The sequence below is a fragment of the Staurois parvus genome, unplaced genomic scaffold (assembly GCF_062004578.1).
Source record: "Staurois parvus isolate SC_StPar_1 unplaced genomic scaffold, SC_StPar_1.0 ptg000047l, whole genome shotgun sequence".
Classification (NCBI taxonomy): Eukaryota; Metazoa; Chordata; class Amphibia; order Anura; family Ranidae; genus Staurois; species Staurois parvus.
In genome coordinates this window covers 4,865,787-4,882,636 of record NW_028317843.1, presented here as the reverse complement: position 1 = coordinate 4,882,636, position 16,850 = coordinate 4,865,787, and the positions used below count along the sequence as shown (strand labels likewise).

Below are 16,850 nucleotides of genomic sequence, written 5' to 3'. Positions count from 1 at the left end.
GTTACCTTTATTCAGCTACAAAGCCTTTCAGAGTGAAAGCTGAGCTTCATGGAAAAGCCAATACTTGTTCGGGTTCAGAAGCGGGGATGAGTCATCTAAAAATGGCATTCAAATCTAGATAATGTCAAAAAGAAAAGAAAATTGGAAATAGCTTCCATAAGCAGATGGTACTAAATATGCCTCCATAGCTGGTTTGGACGCTGTGAGTATAAAACTACTAAAGCTATATCTGACCATGGCTGATAGACACATTAGAATCTGACATTTTACGGCTCATTTACACCTTAGAGCATATCTGAACCTGCTGGAATACAGTGTTCATGTTTTTTGTGCAACAACTACATCAGTATTCAGTAGAGATATATTCTTCAACTAGTAGATGGCAGTGTTTATATGTCTGTAACTGCATCTATAGTATACTGTATGGGGTTGATTTACTAAAGGAAATTAGACTGCGCACTTTGCAAAGTGCAATTGCACTCTGCAAGTGCAGTTGCTCTCGAGCTTAGTAAATGAGGTAATGCTTCCCTTTGCCAAGAATACCCAATCACGTACAAGGAAAATAAAAAAACAGCATTTTTTTTGCACATGATTGGATGATGGAAGTCTGCTCATTTACTAAGCTCTGGAGCAACTGCACTTGCAGAGTGCAACTGCAGTTTGCAAAGTGTAAATATTTGGTACAGAAGCCTTTGTTTGCAATTACAGAGGTCAAACGTTTCCTGTAGTCCTTGACCAGGTTTGCACACACTGCAACAGGGATTTTGGCCCACTCCTCCGCACAGATCTCCTCTAGATCTGTCAGATTTTGGGGCTGTCGCTGAGCAACACGGAGTTTCAGCTCCCTCCAAAGATGTTCTATTGGATTTAGGTCTGGAGACTGACTAGGCCACTCCAGAACCTTGATATGCTTCTTACGGAGCCACTCCTTGGTTATCCTGGCTGTGTTCTTCGGGTTGTTGTCATGCTGGAAGACCCAGCCACGACCCATCTTCCATGCTCTGACTGAGGGAAGGAGGTTGTTGCTCAAAATCTCACAATAAATGGCCCCATTCATACTATCCTTAATACAGTGCAGTCGTCCTGTCCCCTTTGCAGAAAAGCACCCCCAAAGCATGGCGTTACCACCCCCATGCTTCACAGTAGGGATGGTGTTCTTGGGAAGCAACTCATCCTTCTTTTTCCTCCAAACACGTTTCTGCAGGTTCCATGCCACCACCATTTCTGTCTGTCTTTGGATGATTAATAAACATATGCAGGTGATGTTCTCCAAACTGTAAGCTCACCAATGTAACCCCCGGCTCTGCCCCATCACAGGTCAAGCATTGCCCATGAGAAAGATGAAAGTAAAGGCGCAGTAAATATGATTCTTAAATCAAAAAGTCCATATATTTAACCTCCTCCCACCACCATATAAGGAAATGATGGAAGGGCGGTGGTTCTCTCTTTCTGGGAAGACGTCATATGACATCCTCCCACTCTAGCTGTGCATGCACGCCCATTGGTGGTGCGCGGTGTTCCTGGGACACAGCTGATCACCAATCGCAGTAAAGAGCCAATGACATAGGCTGTATCATGTGTTCAGCCATGTCCAATCACAGCTGATCATATATAAATAGGAAATGCCGGTTATCGGCAGTCCTCTCCTCATGCTGACAGCACGTCAGGAGAGGAGAGCCAGTAATCGGCAATCCTCAGAAGGGACATCCACATTGATCATCAGGGCACTGATCATCAGTGCCTTGATGATCAGTGTAGCCCCATCAGTGCCACCCGTCAGTGTCCATAATTGCCACCTGTCAGTGCCCATCAATGCCACATACCAGTGCCCATCAGGGCACATCAATGCCACATATCAGTGCACATCAATGCCACATATCAGTGCCCATCAGAGCTGCCTTTCAGTGCTATCAGTGCCAGTTAGTGCTGCCTATCAGTGCCCATCAGTGTCGCCAATCAGTGCCGCTAGTCAGTGCTGCCTATCAGTGCCAGTCAGTGCAGCCTATCAGTGCCCATCACTGTAGCCTCATTGGCGCACATCAGTGAAGGAGAAAAATTACTTATTTACAAAATTTTATAACAGAAACTAAGAAAATTTTTTTTTTTTAAATTTTCAGTCTTTTTTAGCTTGTTTAGCAAAAAAAATTTAAAAACGCCAGTGGTAATTAAATACCACCTAAAGAAAGCTCTACCTGTCTCAAAAAAATGATAAAAATTTAGTTTGGGTACAGTCTTGCATGATCGCCAATTGTCATTCAAAGTGCAACAGTGCTGAAAGCTGAAAATCGGCCTGGGCAAGAAGGGGGTAAAAGTGCCCAGTAGGCAAGTCGTTAAAAAATAAAGTCCATCCGGAGGTAGAGAAAGGTCACCGGAGCATGGGGGGTGTCTGCAGCTTTTAGGGCAAGCCTCTGCTTGGAGTAAAAGTGGTCTTCAAACAGTGCATGAAAAACAAAAAGAAGTACAAATGCGCCTCTAAGTGTAGACTGTATACGATATTTATTCCAGAAAAGGTATACAGCAGCAACTCATATGTTTGAGGAGAAAGGCAGGCACATAATAGATGGTCTCTGGAGCTTGACAAAGGAGCGCGCCTGACATGCAATAGCAGTGCGCATGCTTAGAAACACGTGTAACGTAACGTCTGGTGACGTCACCGCGCCTTCCTGATCGTCCTCCACACTCAAGCTGGCTTTTGGAGTGAGACTAGTGGCATACTGCACATCAGAGGACACAGCCAGCGTTTCAGACTCCCATAACCTCACCAGACACCATTTATTATGTGCCTGTCTTTCTGCTCAGACGTGAGTTGCTAATGTATACCGTTTCTGAAATATATATTGTATACAGTCTATACTTAGAGGCACTTTTGTACTTTTTGTTTTTCAAGCACTGCCCATGCAAGCCTTCTGTTGAATTTTAACCATTGGCGCCCGCCCACAGTATATTTACTGTGGGAGGGCAGCAGCTCCAAGCTAAGCGTCGTACCCGTAAGTCGCAGCTTAATTCCAGGTTTCAGGCACGTGCGTGCGCCCCCTGCTGACCTGTGCAGTGATTGGACACAGCGCGAGTTTGTAAACAGCTTTCAGCCAATGATTTTGGCTGTATACCCACTGATCGGTTGCGGCCAATCACAGCACAGAGCTCTGTGTATACAAACACACAGAACTCTGTGTACACAGAACAACGATCTGACTGTTTCTTCTCCATGAAAAGTAGGGAGAAAAAATCAGCCAGACCTTTGAGTAAAAGCAGCACACATTATACTTGTTAGGCACACAGTTAAGCCCTTGATTGCTCTCCTGATCATTGCTGTCATCCTGCCAGTGTCATTAGTACAGTGTGCAATATTATCAATGATCACAGTATTAGTGTTACTAGTGACGTCATTGTCAGTTAATCAGTTAGTGTCCCTCCCAGCCAGTGTCTGTTAGTGCCAGATTGGATGCCACACTATGGCAGTCACACTATAAGTTGCTGATCACCTCCATTAGTAGTATAGCATCTATAGTTGAGTAAATTCCAGTATCTACAGGTATACCATAGTTTGTAGACACTATAACTTTCATACAGACCAATCAATATGCACTTATTGGGATTTCTTTTTTTTTTTACCAAAGACATTTAGCAGAATACATTTTGACCTAAATATTTTTCTAAATTTGATTTTATTGTATATGTTTTATAACAGAAGATAATTTCTTTCACAATTTTCAACCTTTTTCGTTTATATAATAAAAACTAAACAAAAAAAACAGTTGTGAAAAAATTACGTAAATTTTATTTGGGTACAGTGTTGCATGACCGACCAGTTGCCAATTAAAGTAGCACAGTGCTGAATAGCAAAAAAATGGCCTGGTCATGATGGGGGTAAAACTTTCCAGAGGTCATGTTGTTATTCTGGCATCTCAGTATATTTCAATACATTAAAACTGGATTAAAAGCGATTGAAACACTATTGAAGGAAGATTCTAAACCTAAAGCAAGTATTATATACAGTATCTTCCTTGTTCTTTAACCTGAAACCTCAGAAACATTAGAATTAAACGTTTTATCTTCTATCACCTGGAACTTATAAATTTCAGAGTATTTCTTTCCTGGGGATTTACAAAACTATATTTATCTAATGCTGATATCAATACGCCATTCTTTTATTTTTTGCCAGCAAATGTCTCTAAGGCAGGTATAGATATCCTTGAACAGATGCTGACACGGCGCTGCATGCAGGCTTGTAGAATCTGCTTACAATGTTTTCGAGGTTCACTGGTAAGGTAAAGACACCCTGTAGGTGACCTGATAGCGATGATTTCAGCATCTGGATGCTAACCAGGATGTCTATAAAGTACAGAATCCTCAGCAAACATTCCCAGGAGACCTCCATTGAGGTAAAAGTGCCCAGTTAGACATTTTCTGCAATGTATTGTTTTCCTTAACCACTTGCCCTCCAGAAGATCTGTCCCCCTCCTGACCAGGCCATTTTTGCGATATGGCACTGTTTTATTTTAACTGACAATTGCGCGGTCATGCAACGCTGTACACAGATTTATGTCCTTTTTTCCCACAAATAGAGCTTTCTTTCGGTGGTGTTTGATCACCTGTGCGTTTTTTATTTTTTGCGCTATAAACCAAAAAGACTGATAATTTTGAATAAACAACAATATTTTTGACTTTTTGCTGTAAAACATATCCAATAAAACATTTAAAAAATCAAATGTCTTTATAAATTGCGTCCAAAATGTATTTTGCTACATGTCTTTGCTAAAAAAAAAATCCCAATACGTGTAAATTAATTGGTTTACGTGAAAGTTATAGTGTTTACAAATGGTGGTATATATACTGAAATTAAAAAAAATTATACTACTAATCAGCGACTTATAGTGGGACTGTGGGCCTGCGGGACTACTACTAATAGTAATAATAATAACTGCAGCGGGCATTCTGACAATGAATGGGAACTGACTAACTGCCACTGACATCCCCAGTGACACCAATACAGTGATCGGTGCTAATAAAAAAGCACTGATACTGTACTAATGACACTGGGCAGGAAGTGGTTAACTTTTGGGCGATCAAAGGGTTAACTGTGTATGTTTTACTAGGGAGACATGCTGTGCAGAGAAATACAAAGCAGCATGTCCTTGCTGACAGGAGAGGGACCCCTGTCAACTTTGCATGATGATTGTTGGGTGTCGGCGGTGAATCTCCGGCCTGGACCCAGTGATTGACATGCCTAGCCAACAATGGCTCCCTATCCGGAAATGCAAATCACATATATATATATACACGTCATATTGCGCAGCCCTGCCACCCTGTAGCATAGTTCTACTATAGGGCAACGGGGAAGCGGTTAAAAATAATCAATACACGTCCACTACTTAAGGGCCCTGTAATCTATTTTTCGTGAAATTGCTTCTTACTGCATTTTTCTGCCTCCCTGGATCTCCTGAACCTCTCCTTTTCCCTCTCATTTCCTGCAGTTTGGAACGGGCAGTGCATGTTAGATGTAGTCATATTCAGCGCTTTTTTTTCAGTGGGAACATGGGGGAATGCAGTTCCAGGACCTATAGCACAGAATGTATGTGCGGACAAAGGAGACTGGGGTGTGCTGGAGGGTCTATTGATGATAATTGCTGGGGATCTATTGTAGCTGGGAAAGATCTATTGTTGCTCTATGGTTCTAATGTTGAGGGGGGTTCTATTAATGCTGGCTGCTGGGGGGAGCTATTGTTGCCAGCAGGTGTGTATTATTGCTCGGGCAGATCTATTGTTGCTGGAGGTGTATTTTGTTCCTTGGGGGAGGGTCTATTGTTGTTGGAAAGCATCTATTTTTGCTTGCGTGTCAATTATCATTAACCAGTTCCATACACATTACTTAACACCAGAGAGTGATACTTGGGTCTGTATGCTCTAAAAGGAGTAGTACTAGGAGGTGGATAGAGAGCAGAGACAAGGGTCAGTGCTCCAAGGTAGGTCAGGGGCGGAGACAAGGGGTGACTCAGGGTAGGGGGGAGTACCTGCACCTATTCTCTGTGAAAACAATCCATTGTCATATCCACTACTCTATGTCCACTACAAACCCCATAGTCCATGTCAGGAGCAAGCAAGAGAGGGTGGCTATGTCCCTTTGTACAGTGAGGCAATGGAGAACGAACACTTTCTAACAAGATGTCAGATCACAGCAAAAAAAAATGAATTTGGAGATTTGAAGAGCTGAGAGCAATAGAAGGGACATTTTCAGTTAGGAATACATGCTTGAAAATAATTTTTTAAACCAGAGTTTAGTGTCATTTTAAATATTGTAGGTGTAAAGTTGAGATTACCTAACATGCATATACCATTACACGCTTGTGGGACATGCATGTGCATTTTATATAATAGGTTTGCCTCAATACTGTTTTTTTACCGATGAGTTTGAGTACTGATACTTTCGGTCAAGTAGGCGCCTATACCGAGTACTGATACCTTTTCAGTGCGATTTGAGCCCATACAAAATGAATGGGCTCAAAGCACACTGCAAAGAATCGTATGCTACATGAAAAGAAATGCGTTTTCCCTGCAGGTGCAGTGCGATTGTCAGTGCGATTTGAACTGGTCCTTTTGGATGGCTACAATCACACCGTAGCCGCAGGTAAAGCGCTTGGGATTCAGACAGGAATCGCACTGCATTCCTGTTCAAATCACATGTGATTCTTTGCAGTGCGATTTGAGCCCATTCATTTTGCATGCGTGCTCATTCTTGTGCACATCTGCCCTGCTAGTCGCCAGTCTGCGCATGAGCATTTGTATGCGCCGTGAAACTTTGTACTATGAGAAAGCCTTTCCTGACACTATTTAACCTAATAACTGTGAACCTGTTAACTCTTATGTGCTTTACCGTCCTCTAGGTTAGCTAGATTGGTTTGTTGTTTTTCTTTTGTTAGATAGAGGTTTAGTAGCAGCCTGGGATGAGTCAGTCTGAGAGTGAGGTAGTGAGTTCACCTCAGGACAGGCTGATCGCCCCACATGTTAACCCCTTCCTGCCCAGTGCCATTAGTACAGTGTCAGTGCTTTTTATTAGCACTGATCACTGTATTGGTGTCACTGGGGATGTCAGTGACACCAAGTCAGTTGCCACCAGTATCAGAATGTCCCTCGCAGTCACGCTATAAGTCACTGATCGCCGCTATTACTAGTAAAAATAAAATTCCAGTATATATACCGCCATTTGTAAACACTATAACTTTCACGTAAACCAAGTAAATTACACGTATTGGGATTTTTTTTTTTAGAAGACATGTAGTAGAATACATTTTGGGCAAAATTTATGACGAAATTTGAATTTTTAAATTTTTTTACTGGATATGTTTAATAGCAAAAAGTCCAAAATATTGTTTTTTCTCAAAATTGTCAGTCTTTTATTTTATAGCGCAAAAAATAAAAACCACACAGGCGATCACATACCACCGAAAGAAAGCTCTATTTGTGGGAAAAAAAGCATGTAAATTTCATTTGGGTGCGGCGTTGCATGACCGTGCAATTGTCAGTTAAAATAACGCAGCGCCGTAACGCAAAAAATGGCCTGGTCAGGAAGGGGGGTAAATCCTCTGGAGGGGAAGTGGTTAAAAAACCGTGATGATTTAATACTAAACTTTCGCTCCTTTATTAAAACTGCTGGAACAGGTCACACGACTCAGCTACTCTAAGCTCACCTGTCTTGGTTCTTGGCAGAATTGTTTGTCTAATGCATCCCCTGAGACTCGATTATTTGACCTTAGGGTGCTGCCATTTTGCATGGAGATTGGTGTCCCAAATGCAGTGCCGTGGTATTAATTAGTTTCTGGAGGATGAAACCACGGCTGAGCACCTACAGCAAAGCTATGACATGGCAGGCTGGGTGAGAGAGGGCAATGTCATTAAGCTGAGAGAGCATCAACAAAGCGGTAGTGATCATTCTGCCGGGAATATTTGTTTTGGATGGAGAGAGGTTGCTGTGGAATCCTACTGGAAAGAACAGTAATGCAGTACCATTATCTTACTGCTATGATAGAAAGAAAAGATTTTCATCAACAATCGGAATTCTTCTTTTTATACTGGTAACATAATGATGTTTATATTGCAAGCTCCATCGAAAGCTGAAGGGCTTTTTTTTTGTGAAGCAATAAAAAAAATGGCAGTTATTTAAGAGGCAACTAGACATTACATAAAGCAAACAATAAAAGTGCAGCAACCTCCACAGCTCATACAAATTTGTCTATCAATGATGCAAAAGTATTGTAGTAAATGTAAATCTTACAGGTTTCTCTGGTTTACAGTACTTTGTACACTAGTATTTAAAGTGTTACTATCCCCAGGACCCTGCATTCACTATATCTGGTCTCCCACAGTACACGCAACATGGAAATGCAATTAGTTTAGTAAATATAAACTGCTAAATACCTTTTCTCATCATTAATTAGGGCAGTCTTGTGACTTCAGCAGAGCACTGGTTAAAGCCTGTCCCACATGGAAGAAAAATATATTTCAAATATATTTTTAAAATATTCTTCCCAAATATATTGATATATATTTAAAATGCTACAATTTTGACTATATTAAATATATTTCAAAATAAATTTCAATAAATAAATAAATATATATAATATATATGAAAAATAATACATTTCAAATATACTGTATGTCTTTAAAAGTACAAATCTACATTTTTGGAATGCATTTACAAATATATGTAAACATATGTGTTAAAATTACTTTTTATATGTTAAAAAAAATCTGAAAAATATATATTTTTAAAAAAAAATTTCATATATTTTGTAATATATATTATTATTATACAGTATTTATAAAGCGCCAACAGTTTGCTCAGCACTATACATTACAATGGGAGACAATACATGCGACAGTACAATAACAATACAATGCGATACACGAGGGGTTCGAGGGCCCTGCTCCTTGGAGCTTACAATCTAGGAGATTATAAAAAACACATTTCAACATGCTGTGTATATATATATATATATATATATATATATATATATATATTTATTTATTTATTTATTTTTTCAAATATATATATATTTTTTTCAAATAGATGTCAATATATATGGGAAGAATATTTTTAAAATATACTTCAAATATATTTTTCTTCCATATGGGGTAGGAGTTTTCTTTCTGCTCTAGGAAGATGCAGGACCCCTGACCTCTGTATGGAGAGTGCTGATTGGCCCTGTGCTGATCACATGCACTCTCCCAAGAAAAAAAAAACCCTCTAGCAATACACACTAAACTGAGCATGTGCATGTGACTAGGGGTTCAGTCTGTCTTATTAGGAGATACGACTGGACATTTGAACAAGAGGAGGGGCAGAGAAGACAGGATAAAACAGTATTTTTACAAAATGCAGAGGATTAACCCCTTAGGTTCCACAGTGAGTATAACAAGCATGCTTTACTGCATATACAGACTGATTTGACTGTTGTGGGTTTAGTAACACTTTAATAAGGCAGCATGTTAAAGCTACAGGACATAGCAAACCAGCCTAATACCCCATTAAAAGCTCACCATTATAGTGGAAAACAAATTCTGTTCATATTGCCAACATTGATCTGCTTGGCATGACATTGATTTGATCATAAACATGCACTGGTCGTAAATAGAATTATTCTGTAATGTATGGGCAACAACCTCTCCTGCACCCCTCTTCACCTAAAGCAGCCACACTGTAAAGATGCTTCATATGCATGCATTGGTTTTCCCAAGATCCTATACATTGGATCATAGAGACTTCACTAGTTGGAACAGAAACCAGAAATCCAAAGACTGGGTGGGACAGATTAACTGGCACAGAGGCATACAGAGAGTAGGCAGTGAACTAGTAGGGATCAAAGCCACCTGGGCATAAAGGGTGTCAAAGATGAACCAAAATGGAGGTAGCCAGGGGGCATCAACAATCTTAAAACCAGAGAAAGTAAAAAAACTAAGAGTATGGCATCACATTAAGGACAAGGCAATGAGAAAACAGAGGTAAGAAAGTTACATTTGTAAGATAGAAAAATCAGTTGGGCAACTTCATTATAGATCAAGGTGCCCATCAATAGAAAGCCATGCCAATGAGGACATTCACAGATGCCCACTGATGCCCCTCCCTATACCAGGAGTGCTAGAAGGATATACCTGGAAAGACTTACCTGTGCCTGCTTTCTTTATGCCCAATGATACCCTGGACAGCTGGCTGGGTGTTGGGTAACCACCTGGTTGGATGAGTGTGCTACATGTAAGTCCCTGAAAAAAACCCTTCATGTCATGCATCCTTTATTGAGGAGTCAATGCAGGTCTTGCACTATTGCTTGATTCTTTGGTTTCAATACCTCCTGATTCCCTGCCATAGAACATACTGTATATACAGATCAGGAGTTCTGTCTTCACTTTCCATAGCAGAGATCCAAACATCAGAATCCCCTTCATCCCCTCCATCCAGATGATATAGATATCTTTACGTCTTAACTATAGATATCAATTGGAAAGGATATACTTAAAGAGACACTGTCACCTGCCTCTTGCCTCTGGATAGTCCACTCCCTCAGCAAGGTATACTCACCCATCCTCACTCCCTTGCTGTCTCCATGCTGTAGGAGTCCAACCTAAGGCTAGGCTCACACCTGTGCGGGTGGTTGCGGCTATTCCCGCAACCGCAACCACCCCCACAGTGAAATGAAGGAGATCTGGGTGGGTGCCATTAATCCTAATGACTCTCTGCCTGCACTAGAAATCACACCTGAACTGGGAACCACACTGTACTTGCGGTTCCTGTACGGGTTGCAATTTTCAAATTAGTGCAGAGACCTTTTCCCTACATTTCATGAAGCACGGTAGCCCATTAAAATGAATATGCTAACGTACCCGCACAAACCACTGTTCACACAGCTACATATATGTGAACCACGCCCCTGACGATTTCTTTTTGATGATGAAACGCATAAGTTGAAGCCTTGCTGTGTGACGTCATTGTGCTCTGGAGGGATGGTGGCCATCTTGTCGGTTCGAAACATTTGTTTTACAAATGCTGGTTGGCTTATATACTGATGTACGTGGAACCTTAATAAATTTATTGAATTAAATTTTAAATACTACACTATGAGTTGCTTTCCCTCTTTATTCATTCCCTGGCCATCAGATGTGAGTTTTTGCCATTAGGAGATTATTGAATGTGTAGAAGCTACTTTTCATTCTGGAGGGGATCTCTATTGAGGATCGATTGCCATATTGATGTTATATCACTGCGTATGTTGACCGACCTTTGTGCGGTCAAATTGTCTGGTAAGAGGCCAATCTTCTTTGGGTGTAAGGTGACAGCTTTTTGGATTGAACTTGTCCCTTTATGCACCTGAATGGACATTTGGGAACACACATGGACTTTATTGTATTTAAAGTGACATAAGATCATTTTATAACTAGCGCTGCATTTATACATTTACATAATAATATTGCCTTTATATGTGCAAGCTGCACTTATTTATATTTTGTTGTTTAAAATGTTTACGCAAGTGTTGGTTTATATTTATTTTTTATATATATATGTGAACTTAACCTAAGTAAGCTCTGGTGTTAGACATTGTGAGAGCTTACCTAAGTGGATTATGTTACTGCCTACTGAACCACATGACAGTGTTTGGGTCTGTTTGACCACTTAAGCTCAACTTTTGTTATATGGTGAAGGCCACATGCTCCTCCATACATGGAAGCCATGCTCCCATAAACAAAGCAAGGCATCTTGCTCAAGGCATTTTTGGTGGGGCTGTCACTTTCAAGAAAACCAGTCGTTTTGCCCTGGCAGGGAGGCCAGATTTTTACTTGTAATGGCACAGATTCAAGCAAAGCTGGCAGCAATTTAGGGTTAACTAACAGACTGGAAACAAAAGGTCCCTAATCTTCTACAAATGATTCAGGTATCACTTGCAACAAAGATACTGCATTGTGAGTAACCCCTGTGTGAGCAAAGACAGGGTCTCAACCTTTTTTTCAGTTGCAGTACCCTTTAAAAGTATGCAAAATCTCTAGGCACTCCAGAGTAAAATGTAAATGTTATTTATCAATGGGAAACCTGTGCCTGAGACAATGCACACAACCACCTTGATGAATCGAACTTCACATCAGAAACCCCCCTATCACATAAGAGTTCTCCATCATGTCAAAGGTCGCCCCATCATATTGGTTTTCCCCATTCATGTCAGAGTATCTCCATCATGAGAAGAGGGGATTAAGGGGGGATATGATCAACATGTATAAATACATCAGTGGTTCGTATAGTGAACTCGGTGTAGAACTATTGACCCTGAGGTCATCACTTTACGTCTGGAGGAAAATAAATTTAATCTCCAAAAATGGAAAGGTTTCTTCACAGTGAGAGCTGTAAAAATGTGGAATAGACTCCCTCAAGAGTTAGTTCTGGCCAGCTCTGTGGATTTAAACAATATATCATATAGGCATGCGCTAAAAATATACAACACCAAATATTTAAATAATTATTCAACACCAAATAATTAAGTGTCCGCGGATCACCTCCGACACACAATAGGAACAGAACGTCCTGACATCAGCATCGAGTAGGACACGCCCAATGCGTTTCGTCACCACGACGTCATCAAGGTGACAAAACATGTTGGGCGTGGCCTACTCGATGCTGACGTCTGGACGTTCTGTTCCTATTGTGTGTCGGAGGTGATAAGCGGTGAGCGGGGATCCTCGTTTCTCAGTTGCTGTGTATCGCTGTTTAAGCTGGTGTCTGTCTGGACACCCTTCTTGTGAGTGTATTGGAGATTTTATTAAATATATACTTTTTATAAAAAAGTATTGCACCATTATATTTCTTTTTTTTTGTCCCTGAGTACACCTTATACATTATGGAGAGATGGATTTGAAAGGAGAGATATAATATAAGACCTTTGGCTGCAGAGTATTGCGTCTGATAGAGATATGCTGTTCCTTATGCCGACTGCCATTATTGATCATCAGGATTTGATTACTTATTTCATCTTATATTTGGAAATCGTTGCATTCATCGCTCCCAGAGCACAAGCGCTGGTGCTGGTCTATAATCTGATCAGCATTTAGCTCTGGTGAGTTTATTTAATTCATTTGGTGGTGGATCACTCACAGTTCACAATGGAATTTCAAATAGATTTTTTTGGACTTTCACAGTTTTAATATGGACACTTAATTATTTGGTGTTGAATAATTATTTAATTATTTGGTGTTGTATATTTTTAGCGCATGCCTATATGATATATTGTTTAAATTTGCCAAATTTATTACTTATAATTTTGGTGGGGTGTTGCTGCTTTATACACAAGTTTTATATATTTTTCTTTGACATATATAGATTGGCGCTTTTTTCTATTTTTTGTTGTTGCAGCTCTGTGGATTGCTTTAAAAAAGGCCTGGATTCTTTCTTAGATACACAGAATATAACTAGATACTAACATTTATAGGTAAAGTTGATCCAGGGAATATCCGATTGCCTCTCTGGGAATCAGGAAGGAATTGTTTTCCCTGCAGGAGCAAATTTGATCATGCTTTGCTGGTTTTTTTTGCCTTCCTCTGGATCAACTGTGGGTGTAGGATTATATCTTTTTATTTTTTAATGATTGAACTGGATGGACTTGTCTTTTTTCAGCCAGACTAACTATGTAACTAGCTCAGATCCCCCCCTATACATGAAGCCACCCATCACATCAGAGCCACCCCTATACATCAGAGTCCCCCCTTTTATCAGAGCTCTACATTTTGGCTCCAGCAGTGTGGCAGAGTACAGGAGGTGGAGGATTTCTGGAAGAGGTGGACTTTCATCTTCTCCTGAATCCTAGGGACAACTCAGCATGCCTCCTGCTATAGATCAGAATGATGTTTTGTCTAATGTTGGAAAAGGTCTTTGGTTGGTATGGTGCTGTGGAGACTAATAGGTCCTGTGCTCATGGGATCCCGGGGGTAACCCAGACTTAGATCACTGCAGGGGCGGACTAACCATTCGAGCACTCGGGCACGGCCGAGTGCCCGGGGTCAGTAGGGGGCCCCATGAAATACCCCTGTTACATTTTTATAGGCTTTTTTGGGTGTGCTTTGAGTGTGGGCAAGGACACAGGGGCCCCATGATCCCCTATTGCCCGGGGGCCCCATGAGTTGTCAGTCTGCTCCTGGATCACTGATCTAAGAAAGCACAATATGCCTTCTGATTGAACTTTAATTGTTCAATTTTTACAGTAGGGAGATGGATTAAAACGAATCCTCTTAACGTATCCTAATCACCTGTGTCTCAACGTGAGAATATAATATGCGGAAAAAGCTATAGAACAGCGGTCATGTTTGACATATAACTAGTCATTTGTTTACATCATTTCAGCTAAAGGGGAGGATCACTCATTGGCTTGTGCTTCCTGAAAATCCATCTACATTCAACTTTAGCTGAAATCACGTGGCTAAATGCCAAAGCATTTGGCCATATGGCCAGCAACTGTAGGAACCCAAGGAAGCATTTTCTCCAGCATAGGTAATTCAAGGATGCTCAGTAAGAAGATTGTTGTGTTTTAAATATAGGTCAACTTCAACATAAAAAGATCAAAGTGCCTTGATGCATGAGCCACAAAGGTCGGTAAATCCATGGGAAATCTCGTGCATGTCCTGATAAAACAGGCAGATTGCCAATTATTCTCGGGGAGACATCTGCCCGTAAATGGACAGTGGTTACTTTAATAACAGCCTGCCTGCCATCCTTCCCTAATGTAAGCTGTGCCTTTTTCCACTTGGACAGAGACAGAGAACACTAACTCATCCTACAAGGCATCCAAATCCATAATCTAGATGGAAACTACATAAGGACAGGAAAAAGCTGAAACACAAAGTCAGGATCCATTTAACCTTCATAAATCACATCGATGGCAGCTGTTTATAGCCACCACTGAGAAAAAATGTCCATATATTATATATAAAAAACCCATAGCGACTGATCGATGGAGTCAGAGCAAACTCTCCACACTCCCTAAGGGTAATGAGGAAGATGTGCATTACCCAGATTAAAGCAGGTTGTGACCAGACGATAAACAGACTCTATAGAGCAGGTTATTGTAACCCAGAGATGCTGAGGATTCTCTAAGGAAATTTGATATTCCTAGGAGGCATGACCATGCTACAGCAGCAAAATAAAGACGAGCTTAAGATCCGTCTCTAATTAAATCTGCATCCAAAAAAATCCAACAAGATTTACTTTCTAAATGAATCCACAAATTCTAATTTTATATTATTATACACTAAAAAGTATTATTAATTATCATGCATTATAATTTTACTCTTGGTCTATAATTAAAAAAAAAAACAGAGCTCAACAGTCTTACAATCTATAAATAAAGTGTGGTTAAACAGTAACACAATAAAAATACATCTATGTATACACATTTTAAAAGTATTATTTATCAAAAAGCATTATAAATTTAATATTTCATGTACTTAAATAATAATATTAATAACATATATGTAAGAATCATGCGAGATAATAAAATAAGAATCATATTTTCCAGCAAACCCAGTGAAAGTGCAAATAGCAAGAAAAATAATAAAAGAACTGAAATAATTTATGCGAAACCTCTTAAAAGTGCACGACTTTAATTAAAGATAAAAGAGAAGATCTTACATGGACTGACATATGCATGGAGATGTCAGGCAATGCCTGCCTTTTCCTAAGAAAGACAGAAAGCAGCATGCATGAACTGTCACAATGCACTAAATGCAGCCAGTTGCCAGAAATAGAATCCGGCTGGCTTATTGTTCCAGGGGTCCCGGTACTTACTGATGGGAGTGTGTGGTTGCTCCCCTGTCCGGTCTGCAGCAGGAGGTGCTGGGAGAGCAGCAGCACTTTGTAGCCCCAGCTCAGTGTGTTCTGCTCATCTTCAGCTTCCAGCAAGGATGTTCTTAGCTGGGGAGTGGTTGTGTGCAAAGCCTGCTGGGTGTTGTAGTTTGAGAAGAAGGATGCTCTGGTCCTGTGTGTTCACAGGAATGGCCAGGATGATAGGGGTTCTAATTAGAAGAATTGCATCTTTTAATTTAGTATAATGTAAACAAAAAATGAAGTGCACGTTTATTTAGATGCAACAAATTTAAGTAAATATGATTTCTATTTAATTCAAATATAAATATAACTAAAGTAAACACGTTAAACAATTTAATGTTTTCAAAAATGAAATAAATAGATTTAGATGCAATGCAATTTAGGTGAACATAATTTTGATTGAATTTAAGTAGAAATATAATTTCTGTAAATATTTTAAACATGTAACATCTAAAAAATACAAATATATTTTTAGATACAATGCAATTTAAGTGAATATAATTTCAATTCAATTTAAATAAAAATATGAGTTTAAATATAAATATAATTTATATAAATATTTTAAGCAATGTAAAAAAAAAAAAAAAAAAATATATATATATATATATATATATATATATAGATGTCTATAACTAAGTAAATATAGTTTCAATTTAATTTAAATTGAAATATAATTTAAGTGAATATTTTAAACAATGTAATATTTAAAAAAAAATTTATTTAGATGTCATGCAAATTATGTAAATATAATTTTGATTTAATTTAAATATAAATATAATTTAACCACTTTCCCTTCTGAGGATTTACCCCACTTCCTGACCAGGCCATTTTTTGCATTATGGCACTGCATTACTTTAACTGACAATTGCGCGGTCATGCAATGCTGCACCCAAGTCAAATTTACGCCCTTTTTTTCCCACGAATTGAGCTTTCTTTCGGTTGTTTTTGATCACCTGTGAATTTTTTATTTTATGCACTATAAAAAAAAAGCCCGACAATTTTG

The 16,850-nt window shown here is 39.5% G+C and overlaps 1 protein-coding gene across 4 annotated transcripts in view; it reads right to left on the bottom strand.

The window, feature by feature from the left end:
- Positions 1–15,928, bottom strand: part of TMEM74 (transmembrane protein 74) — a 94,397-nt gene extending 78,469 nt beyond the window's left edge. Inside the window, exons 1-2 of one of the 4 annotated variants that reach the window (XM_089664451.1) lie at positions 15,809–15,905; positions 8,413–8,469 (exon numbers count right to left, since the gene is read on the bottom strand). The gene's annotated coding sequence lies outside the window, so the exon portion shown is untranslated. Of the gene's footprint in view, positions 1–5; positions 115–8,412; positions 8,470–15,652; positions 15,787–15,808 lie in introns of those variants that run through there. The other 3 variants (XM_089664450.1, XM_089664453.1, XM_089664452.1) reach the window with 3 other exon arrangements.
- Between the last annotated feature and the right edge of the window lie 922 nt (positions 15,929–16,850).